The sequence below is a fragment of the Sciurus carolinensis genome, chromosome 3, assembly GCF_902686445.1.
Source record: "Sciurus carolinensis chromosome 3, mSciCar1.2, whole genome shotgun sequence".
Classification (NCBI taxonomy): domain Eukaryota; kingdom Metazoa; phylum Chordata; class Mammalia; order Rodentia; family Sciuridae; genus Sciurus; species Sciurus carolinensis.
In genome coordinates, this window is record NC_062215.1 from 136,601,919 (window position 1) to 136,623,166 (window position 21,248).

Sequence of the window (21,248 nt, forward strand, 5' to 3'; positions counted from 1 at the left end):
TAGTAGGACTCAAAAGATTTACTTAGTTATTATTCTTGTACAGAACTTTGAAGAAATAAGAAATTGCTTTTTCACTGTAGGAAAAATGTTGGAATAATTCTATTCAGCAACCAATGAGTTTTTTATTTGCTTACCTTGTGGAATATTACAGTAATTCCTCAGCAATATCATTCACTTTGTGTGATTTTTAAATTAGGAAAATTTTCTCATCACATATTGAATATGAAGTTTTTGAAATTGTTTATATTTCTGCTAAATGTTTATTTACTATATGATCCTCTCTATTATCCTCAACGGAAGTGAAGATGTAATTAATACTATAATATCCCTAGTGAAATTTGATGAAACACTGTATTGCATCTTAAGCAAACATAAAAATTTTGAGGTCTATAAATTCTCCTTACTTATCTGAAAAACCTACTGAAGGCTCATTTGAAATCCAATGTCCTTTTAAAGCCTCTAACAACAATATCTTCAAAACAACAAAAGAGTGGTTGAATAATAATTTTGCAGGAAGTTTTATTTTCTTCAACATAGCAGTCATTTTGTCCCATTATTATTTTGTAATGTTAGCTTAACTTAGGGGTAGCCATATAAAATTCAATAAAGTGTATTTATGTATCAGTAAACAGTGTACATTTAAGAGTAATTATTTGGTTGTACTTGACAGTAAACAATTAAAACTCAGTTAAATAAAACAAAATATACATTGGTCATCATAATCAAATGCTCTAGATTGGTTCTTCAAGTATGACTGAATCCAGGAACTCATGTATTTATTTCTTTCCACTAAGTCAAATATTGCTTTTTTGGGGGGGATTATGAGATTTGAACTCAGGGACACTCAACCACTGAGCCACATCCCTAGCCCTATTTTGTATTTTATCCAGGAACAGGGTCTCAAATGAGTTGCTTAGTGCCTTGCTGTTGCTGAGGCCGGCTTTGAACTTGCAAACTTCCTGTCTCAGCTTCCTGAGCTACTGGGATTATAGGCATGTGTCATGGTGCCCAGCTGAGTCAGATATTTCAAATCAAGAAATTTAATGTCCAAATAACTTCCAGGCTTTCATTTGTGCAGTTAATCAACTCAAGGGGAAAGGGATTACTTTTTGCAAGGTTTAGAGAAAGGTATTGATTTTAGTTTGCTTGTTTTAACTTCAGCCACACTTTTTTCATTAATGACTATGATTAGGATCATGGTGCTTTTATTGTCCAGTCCTGGAACTAGCATTGGAGTCCTTACCCAAATGTGCCTGCCTGGAAGGAGGGTAAAAGTGCGGGTCTGCAAAAGAAAACCAAGATACTATTACCAGAATATTTGGGCTGGGGAGAGTTTGGACTGGTGGGAAGAATGTAAGTATATACTAAATTAAATGAAAAAAATGAAAGATACACTGTTATATGAAAATGTCACCAGATTAAAAGAGCAGTAGTTCAAATTAGTACACTGACATTTGGTATTAGAGTAGCATACAGAATGATGGTAGAACATTCTGAAAATGTTTGCTAAAGAAAAGACTTCAAATATGCCCAGTCATTATATGAGATACTTGTGATATTTACATCTGTCTCCTCATCTCTAAAGTAATAATTATATGATTTAACAGTAGATTCATATGTGTATTTTTTGTGCTGCATGATAATGACATGAAAAGTTTTCCAGATTTTATTGAGTGTATAATTTAAAGTGAATAATATCCAATTATGGTGCTATTGCAATTAATTTAGGATAAAGTGAAGATTAGGTAAAACTCTCCCCATTCCCCAACCAATCTGGGAAATTGAAGACAGAATTATAGCTCACTAGAGTTTGCATTTAAATATATTATACCCTTTGTGGAGAGTATCATTAGTAACATTTGGCTTCATAGGACTAGAAAAATTAAACTAGTGACTGTTTATGTAATCCAAGTTAATGAATGCTTTCTAGTCCAACTTTTCATTAAGTAATCAACAACCAATTCTTGGTTTCTTTCATTTGAACAGTATTTATTGTTTGACTATTTAAAAACTGCTTAATAAGGGCCTTTATTGAATAGCTGCTTTTCTGAATTCTGAAATATATTTACATGGTACTGCAACTTTTGTTAGTATTATAAAGTCTTTTAGAAATTAAGGGTTGCTTTTGACTTTTTTTTTTTTTACTGTTTTAAAAAAATGTAACAATAAGGTTTTTTTTATATTGATACCTTATGATTAAATCTAATGGTGGCATTTATTGTTATATATTCACACATGCACACAATATAACAATATGCCCATCCCTTTCCTCTACTAGACTCCCTTCAATTTTCATAAGATCCCTTCCCCAACTTTATCCTCTCTAGCTTCCACATATGAGAGAAAACATGAGATCTTCTGAGTTTGGCTTATTTTGCTTAACATCATATTCTCATGTTCCATCCATTTTCCTGCAAATTACAAAATTTCTTCTTTATGGTGGAATAAAACTCCATTATATATATATATATACATATATATATATATATATATATATATATATATATAGCACATTTTCTTTATCCATTCATCCATCGATGGACACCAAGGCTGGTTCTGTAGTTTGGCTGTTTTTATCAAATGCCTACTCCAAGAAAGCTTGTTTTAGGAGAAAAAACAAAAGCAAAAAAAAAAGAAAAAAAATGGTGGACAAACAAAAACAAAATTCCCATCTTTCACTCTGTATACTTCATTATATAACAGGTATAATTTTTAAAATTGAGAAAAGCAAAAAAAAATTAATAGGAAAAAATGGACCTAAAGCTAATATTACATAAACAAAAAATACAAGTGAAAAATAATATCATAGGCCAATTTATTGTTCAATTTTTCCATTGAATTAATATAAGCTATAGAAAAATCTTGTTCTACACAGCATTGAGAGCTTGCATTGAGATCAGCACACTTTCCTTCCGCTCTGGGACTATAATTCATCCAGTTTTTTCAGGAAAATTATCTTAATTATACATGAATTTTTATCCAGTAATTTCTATTCTCTTTTTTCCAATAATCAGAAATTTATGTAATTGCATATGTGAGCCTAATGGCTAAAGTATACATTTAGAATTTATCATTCAGTACTCAGTTTTACAAACTGTAATTTTTTTCTCAAAACAAAACTATTTAGATTATTTGGATGAGGAGACTGAGGTATATCTTGCCCAAAGTGACAGTTTTAGAATCATTTAGTACGTTTTCCATGCCTACTACAATCATGCATTTATAATAACTGTGTTACTCTGCTTCAAGCCTACTTATTATAGTGTTTTCTAAGTAGTGAAAAATGGAAAACTGTTAAATTTGAAATTTGAAAATAGCTCAAAAATGAGTTATAGTCATATGATAGTATTTAGGAAGTAATCTACTTATTGTATACCCTTCCTTTCATGTCTGCTCAAAGCCACACTGGTAGCATGATCTTCTTAAAATAAATAAATAAATAAATAAATATATTATGTATGTATATGTAATATATATACCTCTATACGTTTTATATGTGTGTGTGTGTGTGTATATATATCTTCCATATATATATATTTTTTTCCATATATATATATAGGGTGGAACTGTAGCACTTTCAAATTTTACAGCATGGTGTTCACAAACTCTCCTGGTCTCACATTGTCACTAGAGCTTTGTGCAAGACAGTCTCCTGTAAGTATTTTGCTTTCTGTTTGCCTCTCCTAACACTTGGTGAATTGTTTCATATTCTCCTTCTTCCACCTGTGGACTTTTCCTGTTCCTAGCAGGACAGTTTCTAACTGAAGGTTCACAGGTTCCATCTTTTTTTAGGAAGATTTTTTGAAATCTTCTCAATGTTTCTGCAGCATCTGACCTTACTGTTTACATAGCACTTATTACATTGACAAATGCAAAAGAAAATATAGACTTATTTTCCTCTCATTATTGACTAAAACAAATAAACATTCAGTAGATATTTAGTTAATATTGGTTAAGTGGACTAAATATATTTTCTTTAAAGAGTAGGGATGTGGTCATAACTGTATTTATGCCATAGCCTTAAAGGGAAAACTGGAATGCACAGGAAATGATTGCCCCAGGCCGCTTAGGACAGTCATCCCTAGTCACCACATTTGAACCTTAGGGTAGAAACATTTGAGAACATCTTAAAGACGCACAAAGCATTTGGACTTTGTCCAAAGGGTGACATGACCACATTACATTGTGAGAGACATCATGACTGGTTAGGGATGGGTAACTGGTGGTGTAAAACAGAGGAGGAAACAAACTGGAGTCTGTTGTATTAAGTGGACTGTAATTTACTCTGACATAATTGCATGTAGGTGGTAAAGGAAATAAGAGGGGCTAATAATGCCAGGTTTCCGGCTGTTACAGTAAGAAGTGTTTTATTTACTTACTTGAAGTCATTTTAAAAAAGGAGAAAAGAAAAATAGGAAGAAAATTAAGACAAAAAGAAATTAGATCCTAAAATCAATTTTGTGTATTTTGAATTTTAGAAACTGTTGGAGATGACTATATAGGAATTTTTTTGCAACATTTTGCAGATTAAATTGAAATAATATTAAATTCTTGGACTATGTAAAAATGATAGTAATAATAATTGTGGTCTATATGTCATTTACTGACAAGTAGAAATGACTTCACCTGACTCATTTGTGCAGTTTGGTTTAATTGTACAGGAAAATTTAGAGATACAAGTGTTACATTGACAAGTTCATGTTGCAATTCTGATAATATTTTTCTTAAGCTAGTGCTGTTGGGAAAAACGAAAGTTTTGCTAAAGGAATGATTATCTTCATTTATTTCCTATACATCTTCAAATTGTATGAGAATGTCAAATAGTGGCAAAACCGTATCAAATTGAACATACTAAAATTTAAAGAACCATTTGAATTGGAAAGCAGGATTTTATATGAAAATATAAAATAAAAATATGTTCACAAGAGCAGCTCATAGACCCATCTCATTTTTTTGGAAGATTATTCAAGATGCTGTTTTTATGAACAAATCTAATCATATAACCCAATGCAGAATATGTCATTTTCCTGCAAAAAGAAAGTCAGAAGGAGGCACAAATTCGTTGTTGTTTTTGATGTGGGTATTTTTATGGTCTTCTTTATTGTATCACATTGCATAAAATATTCTACTTTGAAAATTATTTCCTACAGTAAGACCAAGTTTCAGTTAATCTGAAATGGAAGTAGAAGCCCTGGGAATGTTAAGTTGAACTGACCATTTTAAGGAATATATTTACTTATTAATATTTTATAATATGATTAATTGAATAGTTTGGTTAACATGTTATCTTGGATGACTTCTATTTAATTTTTTATATCAATATTTGCCACAATCTAAGTAGGAAAAAATCCTTATCCTCAAAAAGGACTAATTTTTACCCTCTCTTCTTCCCTAAAACAATAAATAAGAAAAGTATGATCTGGTAAATCACTCTGGAAATCATGATATAGTTCATGGTTTTCTTCTAAGTATTATGCTTAAAATTCCCTGTCCTCAGCGGACAGACCTCTTTGTAGAGCTGGAAGTACATGATAAAGCAGTCTTTACATTTTGAGGAAAGATAAAATGAATTTTATCATTCACACACCCCAAAGTCTAGTAATCAGTAAGAGAATTCCATATGATTTAGCAAATGTCATCACTGGGTGGGCAAATGTTCTTCATCTCTGATATTATAAAGTGACCATTTGTGACTTTGAAAGTGCCTTGCTTATGTTTTAATTCAAATGTTTAAATTGCTGCCTTCTGGGGCAGATGCTATTGATGAACTGCCTGTACACTGTTCCCCTTAGCACTGCAGTTGACACTGGCAGAGTCTCCAATGTCAGATATTCTTGCATTTCTCTACCTAAGGGATTCTCATTTCTCTACCTAAGGGATTCTTTGACTACCAAAGACAACCTTGCCAACAAAAGCAGGCTGGAAGTCTCAGAGAATTAACACTACAGGGAGCATGGTTTAGCTAAGGAGTAATAAGGGTTGGTGTATCCATATGCCTGCGCTGTCATTCTTCAGGTGAGATGTATCTGTTTATTTATTTATTTATTTATTTTAGCATTTCATGTTTCTTTTTTTATTGTAAACAAATGGGATACATGTTGTTTCTGTTTGTACATGGAGTAAAGGCATACCATTTACATAGATAAATTTACATAGGGTAATGTTGTTTGATTCATTCTGTTATTTTTTCCCCTCCCCCCCACCCCTCCCACCCCTCCCAACCCTCTTTTCCCTCTATACAGTCCTTCCTTCCTCCATTCTTGCCCCCCTCCCTAACCCTAACTCTAACCCTAACACTAACCCCTCCCACCCCCCATTATGTGTCATCATCCACTTATTAGCGATGTCATTCATCCTTTGGTTTTTTGAGATTGGCTTATCTCACTTAGCATGATATTCTCCAATTTCATCCATTTGCCTGCAAATGCCATAATTTTATCATTCTTCATTGCGGAGTAATATTCCATTGTATATATATACCACAATTTCTTTATCCATTCATCAATTGAAGGACATCTAGGTTGGTTCCACAATCTGGCTATTGTGAATTGAGCAGCTATGAACATTGATGTGGCTGTATCTCTGTAGTATGCTGATTTTAAGTCCTTTGGGTATAGGCCAAGGAGTGGGATAGCTGGGTCAAATGGTAGTTCCATTCCAAGTTTTCTAAGGAATCTCCACACTGCTTTCCAGAGTGGCTGCACTAATTTGCAGCCCCACCAGCAATATATGAGTGTACCTTTTTCCCCACATCCTCGCCAACACCTGTTGTTCCTTGAATTCTTGATAATCGCCATTCTAATTGGGGTGAGATGGAATCTTAGGGTGGTTTTGATTTGCATTTCTCCTATTATTAGAGATGTTGAACACTTTTCCGTATGTTTGTTGATTGCTTGTAGATCTTCTTCTTTGAAGTGTCTATTCATTTCCTTAGCCTATTTGTCGATTGGATTATTTGCATTCTTGGTGTAGAGTTTTTTGAGTTCTTTATAGATTCTGGAGATTAGTGCTCTATCTGAAGTATGATTGGCAAAGATTTTCTCCCACTCTGTAGGCTCTTTCTTTGCATTGCTGATAGTTTCCTTTGCTGAGAGAAAGCTTTTTAGTTTGAATCTATCCCAGTTATTGATTCTTGCTTTTATTTCTTGTGCTTTGGGAGTCCTGTTGAGGAAGTCTGGTCCTAAGGCGACATGTTGAAGCTCTGGACCTACTTTTCCTTCTATAAGATGCAAGGTCTCTGGTCTGATTCCGAGGTCCTTAATTCATTTTGAGTTTAGTTTCGTGCATGGTAAGAGATATGGGTTTAGTTATATAGCACCCCTTCATGCTCAAAACACTAGAAAAAATAGGGATAGAGGGAACATTCCTTAACATTGTAAAGGTCATCTATGCTAAGCCCATGGCTAATTTCATTCTAAATGGTGAAAAACTGAAAGCATTCCCCCTAAAAACTGGAACAAGGCAGGGATGCCCTCTTTCACCACTTCTTTTCAATATCGTCCTTGAAACTCTAGCCAGAGCAATTAGACAGACCAAAGAAGTTAAAGGGATAAGAATAGGAAAAGAAGAACTCAAACTATCCCTATTTGCTGATGATATGATTATATACTTAGAGGAGCCAGGAAATTCCACCAGAAAACTTTTAGAACTTATAAGTGAATTCAGTAAAGTAGTAGGATATAAGATCAATGCACATAAATCTAATGCATTTTTATACATAAGTGATGAATCTTCAGAAAGAGAAATTAGGAAAACTACCCCATTCACAATAGCATCGAAAAAAATAAAATACTTGGGAATCAATTTCACAAAAGAGGTGAAAGACCTCTACAATGAGAACTACAGAACACTAAAGAAAGAAATTAAAGAAAACCTTAGAAGATGGAAAGATCTCCCACATTCTTGGATAGGCAGAATTAATATTGTCAAAATGGCCATACCACCAAAAGTGCTATACAGATTCAATGCAATTCCAATTAAAATCCCAATGACGTACCTTACAGAAATAGAGTAAGCAATTATGAAATTCATCTGGAAGAATAAGGAACCCAGAAGAGCTAAAGCAATCCTTAGCAGAAAGAGTGAAGCAGGGGGTATCGCAATTCCAGATCTTCAACTCTAGTACAAAGCAATAGTAACAAAAATGGCATGGGATTGGTACCAAAATAGACAGGTAGATCAATGGTACAGAATAGAGGACACGGACACAAACCCAAATAAATACAATTTTCTCATACTAGACAAAGGGGCCAAAAATATGCAATGGAGAAAAGATAGCCTCTTCAACAAATGGTGCTGGGAGATGTATCTGTTTATACTGGGTATCAGATTTTCCCCAGCCAGATTACCCTGCTGTTGCCAATGGACCTAACAATGGATGCCCTCTCTGTTATTAAGAGGCCTTACACTACTTGTCTCACTTCTCTTCTCCCTCCGGGTGATTCCTGGGATCATCTCTCAAATAAATTATCTTGTAATTGAGTTGTTACCTCAGGATTTGCCTCTGGGGGAAGCTGAATGAAGACCTTTCTAAAGCTCTGTTAGAAAAGAGGGTGAACAAATTGATAAACAAGCTTCTAAAGAAGATTGTACCTAAGATGGAAGAGTTTTTGTAAAATACATATGACTTAGATGCAAACACAGAGGTGGGAATAAAATAGACATCTGTCTATTATTGAAGAAAGTAAAAACTAAAGGTGTGGCATCACTGATATCCATATCAAGGTGTTTGTTTCAAAGTTTTGGTGGAGGTAAGACAAATGATATATATATATATATATATATATATATATATATATTTCCTTTTTTGTTTGAAAAAAGAGAAAAAATCTTTGTTTTGGCAAGAAGAGGCATTATTCTGTGAGTTTTTCTGTTACCATTTGGATTTATGTTGGAGATACATTTGAAATGACTGAATTAAGGAAGGACCATTTGTGCTGTTGTGTCTACCTGGAGAGTCTTTTCATTTTGTCTGTTGGGATAAAAATATAAAAGTCTTCATCAATGGACATATCTATTCTGGTTATAGCTTGTTGAGCAACAGAAGGATAAACTATCTAAATGTCTTTCCATCACAGTTGAGGAAGAACGAAAATAAATCTTTGCTTTCTCATATTCTGTATCACCTTGGGAATCATGAGCAGGTTATGTGTGTGGTTAGTATAATTAATTAATTAGTTAGTATAATTAATTAATTTCACATAGTAATTTCACATATTAATGTGAAAGAGAGGGCGGAGTTCCTTACAGAGCTGGAGGGAGAGAGGCATATATTGTTGAGTAGCTACCATTGAGTTATAACAGTAACATACCTATGAGTTAAAACATTTAACTAACTATGTGGAGTAGTTATATTTGTCATCATCTAGCAACCTATAGCTCTCCCTTTTTAAAAAAATATGTCTTATTATTTCCCTACTATATGGTAACTTTCTTGAACTTTCACAGGAAATATGATTAAAATTTTAGATGCATTATAATCTCTAAATTAAAAATGTAATTATTGATGAACTCTACTAAGCCCAATTTTTAATTTAATTTTTTATTGTATGTTATTCCATTTGATCTACATAGGAGACAAAGTAATAGAAGAGTAATTCTGTTGGCAACTATATGATCGAAGCTACATAAAGTCAAGTGTCCATACCGTCTTTCAGCTATATTTGAGCACATTCAGGTAAGAATAAATGATTGCTCATATACTGTTTCCAAAAAAGATTATTAGATAAAATGATAATATACATGAAAGTAAAATAAAGTTAAGAATAGAAACAAGTGGAGTACCATGATGCACACCTGTAATCCAAGCAACTCAGGAGGCTGCAGCAGTAGGATCAAGAGTTCAAGGCTAACTTGGGCTACTTAGTGAGACTCTGTATCAAAATCAAAAATAAAAATGGCTAGGGATGTTAATCAATGGTAGAGTATCTTTGAGTTCAATTCTTAGTACAAAAAACCAAAACCAATCAGAAACGTCTTTTTTTAAAAAATAATCTGTCATTTTGTTCTATATCATTTTATTTTTGCTTCGCTGATTTTTCCCTTTTAAACAAAGGTGTGATGATATTATATCTTTGTGTTTTTATTGATTTTCTTTATTACTATTGTTATTTTTTGTGTGCGTGGTGCTGCAGGTCAAACCCATGCTAGGCAAATTACTCTACTGCTGAACTACACCCTCAGCCTTCTTTATTATTTTTGAAATACATCTATTTTGTTCTGTTCTTTGAGAATGTGAATTAATTTTATTTTTTTATTTTTATTTTTTGTGGTGCTGGGAAAAGCTACACTTCCTCAGTAAACTATAAGGGAGGGCATGTCCCCTTTGTCTTCCAGCTTCTCTGGGAACCAGGGCTTTATGCTTGCGAGGCAAGCACTCTACCAACTGAGCTATATCCCCAGCCAATGTTTCATATTTTCCACTGTATCATTTAACATGAAAATGACTTAAAAATATTTTAGGGTATGTGTCTTTAAGTATTAAGTGAATATCAGCATAGAGAAATGAGTCCATATAGCACTCACTTTGGGTTAGTAGAATTATTAAAATAACATCATGGAGTCAATGATTATGATGTTTTAAAGTCTTTTTGTTCTTGTTTCTGAGTTTACCCACAGAAGGTGGCAGTGGTTATGTTGTCCGTAGTCAATTTGGAAAATGCTTATTGAATTATTGATTGACATTTTATCATTCAGAAATTTTATTAGCAAAACTTACTTTGTATTGAAGAAAAATCCAAAACCAAGGTTTTAAATTTTGATTGCAAACAGTAGCTTCCTCCTACTCAGATACATTTAACAAACATATTCCCTTATGTAACTAAGCCTAGAAGAAAAGTGTCTATTATATATGCATAATCTTTCCACACAACTGAAAAGGCATTATTTGTAAATGATGGTAAGTATACATTTATGCAACTGATATTTATTCAAAATTTAGTGTCACGTAAACCTTACTGCTGTGATTATTTGAGTAATGGGAGTGGTGTTAGTAGAGATTAGGGACAGAAAAGCACAAAAATTAGTTCCTTATTCTAATTTTCAATAAAATATGATAAGATAAGAAACACATTTCAGTAATTTAGGTATAGGCAGAATGTATCAAGAGCCATGGAAGAAGTACAAGGAAAGAGCAGTTGCTGCTGCTGACTCTTCCAGGTTTGGAAGCAAGACCTCTTCACAAGTGAGAGGCCAGGAAGGACAAACTTCCCAGGATAGGTAAGAGGGGCATGTGAATCAAATGGAGATCAACTTGGAGCAAAGGGTCAGGTTGAGAAGGTACAGGGTATTATCAGGAAATTGGAAGACAGGGTAGGGAGAGCAAAGTAGTGAGGAACATGTTCTCTGATTTGGATTGGGAAGCATGTTCTCTGATTTGGGTTGGTGTACTTTGGAATTTGTATTTCATCATTATATAGAGAGGGCTAACTATTAAAGAATCAGATCATCCGTGCTGCCCTTAAAGAACTTAATCTAGTGATACATGTTTTAGAAGAAGAAACCCAGACTAAAGAAAGGCAGAGTAAGTTTTAGACTTTTCCTTCCCTGAAATCATCATTTTCTGAAAACCTGCCATTTGCCAGGCAGTGAGCCATGATCTATAGGAGGCAAACTATGAAGAAGATATAATTCCCACCTGAGGAGGTTGTAGTGTAGTAGATGAAGCATACGTGACAAACAAATGAATGTAGTGCACCATTGTAGTTTGAGGATCGAATCAGATTCAGGGAATGACTAGTGGCCATTTGGGTGTTTAACTCCACAGTGGAGCCACGTCGTTTTGTAACCAAATCTGGGAAGTATTGTCCCATCTGTAGTGAGTTGCATGTTGGTTTCCAAACAGATATATAAGTCCTAACTTGTGAATGTGAAGTTATTTAGAAATGGGATATTTTCACATATAATTAAGGATCTTTGTATGTGATCCTCTTGGATTAATCAGATGAAGCCTGACTCCAATAACACAAGTCCTTAAAAGATAAAGAGATGGGGAAGTACTGGCAAAAGAAATCTACCATATTATGTTATGTCCATGTAGGAATAGACTGCAATGAATTCTGCTTATATATTTAATTATAATTTGCTAAATTATGAAATTTAATTTTAATTAAAACATTAACAACAATAATAACAGAAAGGAGTTCAGTAGAGTAGAACAAGTATATCAGGGGGAGGGAGGAGGGAAGGGAAAGGGATAGTACTGGGGAAGGAGATCGATCATATTATATGTAAACATATACATATGCATATACAAACATGGTGTAATGAAATATTATTGTGTAATTATAAAATACTAATAAAAATAATGAAAGATATCAAGAGAAGACGACCATGTGAAGGCATTCAGGGACTTTGGGTGTCTCCTAGTAGCTGTGTGCTGTAGACACATGCTGTGGAGGAGCCGGCAGAGAAGCTGGAAGACAAAGGGGACATGTCCTCCCTTATAGTTCACTGAGGAAGTGTAGCTTTTCCAACACCTGATTCAGACTTCTTGCTTCCGGAATGATAACAGAATACATTTCTATTCTTTTAAGCCAGCCAGTGTATGTGTGGTAACTTGTTTTGGCAGCCTTGGGAACCTAATATACCCCTGTTTCTGTAGTCTCCTGTTATTTAGGAAGTAAGTTACTGGGTCTAGATTACATTTCAAGAGCAAGGGATCACAAAGGGGAAAGAAAATGAGCAGGCAGAGATTGTTGGAAGTCATCTTAGAAGCTACCTGTTACATCTGAGTTATGGCCACCTCTCTTTGTATGATATGTCTACACAGGGAGCAAACTCAGTAGGTCAGAGGTGAGAATCATTATCTCACACATTCTCAAAATCATGATCTTTCATTTGTATTTACTGCCTCTCTGATCGGAATTACAATTCACTTGAATAATCAAGTTGGAAAACTTAGAGTCAAATGAAATTCCTTCTCTTTTAAAACCTATATCCTTACATTAACTAGCCATTCTTTGTTATTCTGTTCTCTGCATTTTGATCATTTAAATCTTTGTTTTTAATGTCTTTCCTACTGTTTTCAGGCTTTTATGACAGCTTTCTAAAAGTAGTTTAATAACCCTTAAATGTTCAAAGTCTCTAAGCTTTTCCTCTTCAAATCTTCCCTGCAAAGTGGACATGAAAACCCACATGGGATCAGGTCATTCCCTTTATTTAACATTCTTCTTGGGTCTCCCTTGTTTATAGACCAAATGACAATTACTCAGCAGGAAATAGTTCATGGTGATTTTACTTTTGACTTCCTTAAATTTTAACTTTATATTTAATTATTACTTTAAATATATCTATAGAATTGTATAAAAATTTCAAAACATATTATATTCTCCAATTTTTACCTATGTATTTCTCTTTTTTCCACCAAATAGGGTTTTTTTTTTTTAAATCAAAATACCTAGCAGGATGTCTAATACTGATGGTCAGCACATAATAGGTTTTTATCTATTTAAAACTAATGGAAAAGATGAAAGAGTAGGAAATAGAAAACTCCTAAAACTCAACAAAATTGCTGAGCTGATACACTAGAAATAAGAAAAGAGAAAGGAATTTATGAACTGATTATGGAAGGCAACTGGGAAATTTAAGGATAGGGTTAAAGAATATATAACTTCAATGTAAATGTGTAGGAGAAGTAGAAAGTAAAGTTTATAAAAAGAGAAAATTTTGATTTTAGACTATAACTAAAATTTAACCAAAGACACATCAAGGAGAGAAAAATCAACATCCATGATGAACATAGATGCAAAAATTCTTAATAAAATACTGACAAATTACATACCAAAACAAATTAAAAAGATAATGCACCATGATCAAGTGGGGTTCATCTCAGGGGTGTAAGGTTGGTTCAACATATGGAAATCAATAACTGTAATTTGTCACATCAGTAGACTTAAAGACAAGAATCACATGATTATCTCAATAGATGCAGGAAAAACATCGGACAAATCACAGTATCTATTCATGTTTGAAACACACATACAAAAAATAGAAATAATAGGAACATACCTCAACATGGTAAAAGCTATGTATGTGAAACCCAAAGCCACCATATTCTAAATGAAGAAAAATTAAAAGCATTCCTTCTAAAAACTGGAACAAGACAAGGATACTTTCACCACTTTTATTCAACATAGTCCTTAACACTCAGAACAGAGCAATTAGGCAAAAGAAAAATTAAATAGATATGAATAGGAAAAGAAAACCTCCAACTGTCACTATTTGCCCATAACATGATTCTATATTTAGAAGAGCCAAAAATTTATACCAGAAAACTACTATAACTCATACATGAATTCAGCAAAGTAGCAGGATATAAAATTAACACCCACAAGTCATTTGCATTCATATACATCAGTGATGAATCAACTGAAAGAGAAATTAAGAAAACTATCCCATTCACAATAACCTCAAAAAAAATAAAACACTTGGGAATCAATCTAACAAAAGAGGTTAAAGAACTCTATAATGAGAATTACAAAATACTAAAGAAAGAAATTGAAGAGACCTTAGAAGACAAAAAGATCTCCCTTGTTTTTGGATAGGCAGAATTAATATTGTCAAAATGTCCATACTACCAAGAGCACTATACAGATTTAATGCAATTCCTATCAAGATCCCAATGATGTTTTTCACAGAAATAGAAAAAGCAATCTTGAAATTCATTTGGAAAAATAAGAGGCTCAGAATAGCCAAAGTAATCTGTCATGCCAAAAGTGATACAGAAGGCTTCATAATACCAGACCTTAAAATGTAGAGCTATAGTTACAAAAATGGCATGGCACCAAGCAGACATGAAGACCAATGGAACAGAATAGAAGACACAGAGACACACCCACATCAATACAGTTACCTCATACTAGACAAGGGCATCATAAACATACATTGGTGAAAAGATAGTCTCTTCAGCAAATGGTGCTGGGAAAACTGGAAATCCATAGGTAATAGAATGAAATTGAACCCCTATACCTTGCTCTGCACAAAACTCGACTCTAAGTGGATCAAAGACCTAGGCATTAGACCAGAGATCCTGTACCTACTAGAAAGAAATATAGGCCCAGCTCTCCATCATGTCAGCTTAGGAACTGAATTCCTCAACAAGACTCCTAAAAGTGCAAGAAGTAAAATCAAGAATCAATAAATGGGATGGTATCAAACCAAAAAAACTTCTTCACAGCTAAATAGTCAAGAGTGTGAAGAGAGAGCCTATGGAATGGGAGAAAATCTTTTGTCATGTGCACCTCAAATAGAGCATTAAGCTCTGGGATATATTAAGAACTCAAAAAACTTAATACCAATAATACAAATAACACAATCAATAAATGGGCAAAAGAAGTGAACAGGCACTTCACAGAAGAAGAAATACGAATGATCAACAAATATATGAAAAAATATTCAACCTCTCTAGCAATTAAAGAAATGCAGATTAAAACTACATTGAGATTTCATCTTACTCTAGTCAGAATGGCTATTATCAAGAATACAAGTATCGGTAAATGCTGGTGAGGATGTTCAGAAAAAAGTTCACTCACACATTACTGGTGGGACTGCAAATTAGTATAACCACTTTGGAAAGTAGTATGGAGATTCCTCAGAAAACTTGGAATGGAACCACCATTTGATCTGGTTTTACCACTTCTGTGTATATATCCAAGGGGAGTTAAAATCAGCATACTACAGTAACACAGTCACATCAATGTTTATAGCACCCCCATTCACAGTAGCTAAGCCATAGAAACAAACTAGGTGCCTGACAACAGATGAATGGATGAAGAAAATGTGGTATGTATGCACAATGGAATATCACTCAGTCATAAAAAAGACTGACTTTATGACATTTGCTGGTAAATGGATGGAATTGGAGACTATCATGCTAAGTGAAATAAGCCAATAACTGCAAATCCAAAGGTCAGATGTTTTCTCTGATATGTGGATACTAACATACAACAAACAGGGAGGGATAGAAGTACATTAGATTAGACAAAGAGGAATGAAGGGAAGGGAGGGAAATTGGGAATAGGAAAGACAGTGGAATGAATTATTCCACAGAGGCTGACAAATCTGAAAAAATATATCTCTGATTTTTAAAATTCAACAAAATGGGAATTAATGGATATCTTTTTAATAGTATTAAATGTACATATTGATAGCATAAAGACAGCCTTTTACTCAATGGGGGAATGCCCCTGGCATTATGAATAAGATCAGGAAAAAGAAAATGAGGTTAATAGCCTCACTTTCATTTAACATCACTGAAGGTATTAACCAATGAAATCTCATGCTAGAAATCAACCTCGGCATAAGAAATGAAAAAGAGGGATAAAGAGGAAGGGAGGGGAGATAGGAATAGGAAAGACAGTGGACTGAATCTAACATGACTTTCCTATGTTAGATTACATATATGTAAATACCACAGTGAATCTCCACATCATGGACATCCACAAGATTGGGATCCTTATTAGAATAACACATATTTCATGTTTGCATAAACATGTCAAAATATACTCTGCTGTCATGTATAACTAAAAAGACTACTTAAAAAAGTTTAAATTCAAATGTATTTATAATGGTGGTGTTTTGCAATCTTAAAAGATATGTTCTTATGGACATTGCAGTAGATTAAATGGAAAGGGGAAAGAAGAGGATAGTTTTTCAAAACAGTGAGAAATAAAATAAATTGAAGAGAAAAATGTGGTGGAATGTAAGGAAAGTGGCAAAAGGATCTGGACAAATAATATCTCTGTATATTCTGTTGCAATAGGTAAGCCTAACAGCATGTTACTTGAAGAGACTCCCCAGGCAAATCCCTCAGTGGAGAACTAATGCAAACCATACTCAGAAGATGTTTTATATGTTTAAATACAAAAAGCAAACAACTGTCAAGCCACTGAATAAATTAAAGAAAATAATTTTGTTTTTATTGACCCTTTAAAGTTTACATTTAGTGTAGCTATATGTGTAAAACCGATTCCTGTTTTTCATCTTGATGTTCAAATTAGCCTTCACCTATACAGTGTTAACATCAGTTTTCATTTAGTAAAGAGTTTAAAAAAATATTCTCGATACCTAAATAATATGTAATTGCCAAGAATGTTTTCTTCCTGTGTAAGTGTTATTTTAATGAAATAATGAAATCTGTCAAGTGGTAGCACATCACATATGTTGGTCTCTATGTTTCGAAGTGCTAATTAGTTTACTGTAAACTAATTTTTTTGTGCAAAGACAGTAGCATTTATTATACCAGAACCTTGACTTAGTAGAGGTAACTTTCTTCATAAAATAGTTTAATATATTTTTAGATCATGATTTTCATTTAGAATATTTAGTTCAGTGAATTTTTAAAAAATTAATGAATAACCTTTATATTTATATTTACATTTATAAAGAGTTAAATAAATGAAGGATAATTGTAGGGTTTGCATTAATATGTGCAATATGTGAAGAAATGAAAGTGGCTTCTCAGAAAATAAGGACAAATCATGAATTTCAAATTGCATAGTTCATGATTTATGTAGCCTGACAATCTAAACAGGAACTTTTGATCAGGTGACCATCTGTAAAACAACACCTACTTAAATAAGCTATCCATGATATGTATTGATCACATTTACATTTGAACAGTGTAATTACTGTTCTTGGATTGCAAGTAGGAGACATTAGTTCTGGGTATTTAAATAAAATGAGCAGTTTGCAGAAAGGATATGGTTTTGCTCAGAATCAGAAGGTAATCAGATAAAATAATTCTCAGAAAAGGTAGGAGCCAGACTGTTCCAGAGATCTACAGAAGAGGAAGTAGAGACTGATGGGTACTTCTGGAGCTAAATCTAATGTGTTTAATGTTGTGCCCCCTCCCCACACCACATTCAGGAAAAGAGTGCTCATGGCTGAGTCTCAGTCATTTGCCCTCTGCCAGGAACCCTGGCACTTGATGCACAGTTATCCCAGACTGCCTGCACTTGGAGAGGATAAATTTCCAAAAGGAACTTCAAAGTTCTGAGACCAGGATCTGGAGTGGATGTGGCACAAATAAAAACACTAGATATTGCAAAACTCCCTTCCCAGAAGAGGCATTCAAAAGCCATCAAATCATAATAGCAATCATATCTCAGATAATAAAGCTTTTGCCAGTAAAATGAATGTAGATTCAATGGTAATGTTGCTTAGATCTCGGTAAGTATCTATTATCATGAAAAACTCACCTTTTCTTTCTTTCATAAATGTATCCATTTTTTGTGTATCATATTCCTGTTGTCATACCAAGCAGTGAGCATAAAAATGTGAACAACAGAATTATTCTTTGTTATTTATGAATCTTATACTCTACTGAGAACTGAAATAAAGCCATTATATATTGCATTAATTCTACCGTGGGTGGTATATTTGTTTCCCAGGGCTACCATCAGAAAGGGGAGGTGAGATTAAAACAACAAATATTCGTTCTCTAACAGTTATGGAAACAATCAAGGTGTCAGTCACTATTCCTCCAGGGCCCGTCAAGGAGGATTCTTCCTTGCTTCCTTCAGTTTCTGGAGACTTTTTGGGGTGCCTCAGCTCTAATCAACAGAGCTTGTCTCTGGATGACCCCCTTCCTGGTGTGTCTCTGTGTCTTTTGTTCTACTTATATCAGTCATTGGATTGGGGCCCATAATAAATTCGGACTGATTTTTATCAGAATTCCCTGAGCTAATTATATCTGCCAAGAACCTATTTCCTAATGAGATCACCTGAGATTCTGAGTAGGTCTCAATCTTGTGGGGAACACCATTTAACCAACTATGAGAGGATATTAAATAATGTTGGTGTTCCTAGCAGGGTCTGGGTAAGAGAGAGAGAGGAGGGATTATATCAGAGAAGCTAATGGAACACATGATAAGGAAACGTTTTAAGGAATTTGACATTATCCTAACTCTAATACTGTGCGTGTGTGTGTGGGGCGGGGGGTGTCAGTCAGTGGCAACACCGGAGGGAATTAAGCAGGCAAATGACTTAAGAGGATTTGTGTTTTATAAAAATCACATTGGGTGCAATGTGGAGATGAAGAATAATCTGAGCAACGTTGGAGGGAAAAAAGATAACTAGGACACAGCAGTAATAAGGGTTTGGAATGATGGTGTCTTGGAAAGGAGGTGACAGTGGAATGGAGATGATAAATAAAATTCTGATATTTGACAAAAGTGGAATCAATGTGCAAATTAAAGGCAAAGGATGGTAAGAAGGGAATCACACAACAGCTCAGGTTACTTATCTTCTGAGTATATGTATATGCGAGACTGTAGGTGTGTATGTGAGAGAGGGAGGTGGATAAAGGAATAAAATAAAGGATATAATTTTGGTGGGTACTTTCTCTCTCTCTCTCTCTCTCTCTCTCTCTCTTTTAACCAGGGATTGAAACCAGAGGTGCTTAACCACCCAGCCACATCCCCAACCCTTCTTTATATTTTATTTAGAGACAGAGTCTCACTGAGTTAGTTGCTTAGGACCTCACTATGTTGCTGAGACTGGCTTTGAACTCTTGATCCTCCTGCTTCAGCCTCCCAAGCCACTGAGATTACGGGCGTGCTGCACCACAGCCCCAGCAGTTTTGGATATTTCTTGATTTGGACTGCTAAGGAACTCTGAATCAATATGTTCAAAAGCTTGTTTGTCTAATTGTCTGTATGATGCTAGTAAAGTTGAGTAAGGAAGCCAAAGCATATAAATGGTATCTGAAATTGGAAATTTTGAGGAAAAGTTTTATATTATTACTATATCCAGTAATGGAATATATGCAGAATTAAATGGTGAACTTTGGAAATAATTTTCAGTCTTGTGAGAAGTGTCATTAACTATGACAAGTGAAAAGAACAAAACTGGGACAAGTTGTAGCTATAGTAACATCTTGACACTATGTATTTAGCTACATTTAATAACAAATACTCTAAGCAAATGCACCTAAATATTACCCTATTTCTGGGTGATTTTAATGGTCTTCTTTTAAGAAATTTTTTTTGTTTTTTGCGGTGCTGGGGATCGAACCCAGGACTCTGTACTTGCAAGGCAAGCACTTTACCAATTGAGCTATCTCCCCAGCCCACTAATGGTCTTCTTTTAACTTTCACTTTAAAGCACAGTATGTTCAATGAGCATATACTCCTTTTATAAACAGAAAAATGCATTTTGGGGGTAAATTTTAGCACATAAAATGTACCTAAAATAAGACATTTATAAAAATATTTTACAAAATAAGTAATTGATTTCAAGAGAATGGGTATCTTTTGACAAAGAAAAAAAAGGTTGTAAGAGGATAGAGGACCATAAAACTTGGTCCAGATATTTGTAAAATATCTTGACATATATAAGGAAATATAGATTGCATGTCCTAAGGTCAAATAGCTTTTTGATAAATTGGGGAAATACTACTTTTGGACATAGCGTATAAAACAAGTTTAGATTGAAATTTTTCTCATTTGATTTTGCAAACCATTATTAGTGAATGGGAACAGTACAATAAAACACAGAAATAGATCATTTTATGTAAGTTGTCACGGGTAATTCCAGGTCGCCTTATGTAAGGTGATTAGACATAACATTCCTGTTCAGATTTTACTAATTTCTGTAAGACTTAAGTGGTATTTAGATTTCTGGAATGCAAAGTTAGAACTTTAATATTAAATGTGCTTTACAAATCCATGACTGTTCTGTGAGAACAGAACATATTTGCATGTTCTTCTGTTTTCAGAATATTAAACAACTATTCCATTAACACATCCTAAATGATATGATGATTCAATTAAAACTTTCAAACATCTTTAGGCTATTCTGTTATTTTGGAGTTATCAAGAGATATCACAGGATAATTATGTTCATAATAACTTTAATTCGTGGACAAATGCTGGCGATTACCTATAATAAAGAAAATCATTTGATCCTTATGTGGGAATTTTTAAAAAATGTTTTTTAATAATTGCTTGAACAACATTATTTGCTTTGACTCATCAGTAAAAAATATGTGTTAATCTTGACCTGGAATGAAGTATAATTTTTTTTCTGTTTAATTACAAAACTCAGGCATACTTTTACTTACTAATGACTGTAAAATAAACAGACACTCTTTCTATAAAGTAGTTTTGAATAGATTCTAGTAATAGGCATATTAGAAATAAACTTCTCTGTTAGTTTTAAGAAAATATAGATAATAATATTTCCAAGAGGAAATAAGACCAAGCTTTGATTTCAGTGAGAATAAAGCCATATTATATCTCTTGTATTAC

The 21,248-nt window shown here is 33.8% G+C and overlaps 1 protein-coding gene across 10 annotated transcripts in view; it reads left to right on the forward strand.

Annotated features, from left to right (window-relative positions):
- Gulp1 (GULP PTB domain containing engulfment adaptor 1) overlaps positions 1-21,248 on the forward strand; it is a 268,650-nt gene that overhangs the window by 76,290 nt on the left and 171,112 nt on the right. For 9 of the 10 annotated variants that reach the window (XM_047544379.1, XM_047544374.1, XM_047544381.1 and 6 more), the window contains exon 2: positions 9,574-9,676. The gene's annotated coding sequence lies outside the window, so the exon portion shown is untranslated. Of the gene's footprint in view, positions 1-5,876; positions 6,016-9,573; positions 9,677-21,248 lie in introns of all 10 variants that reach the window. The other variant, XM_047544376.1, reaches the window with a different exon arrangement.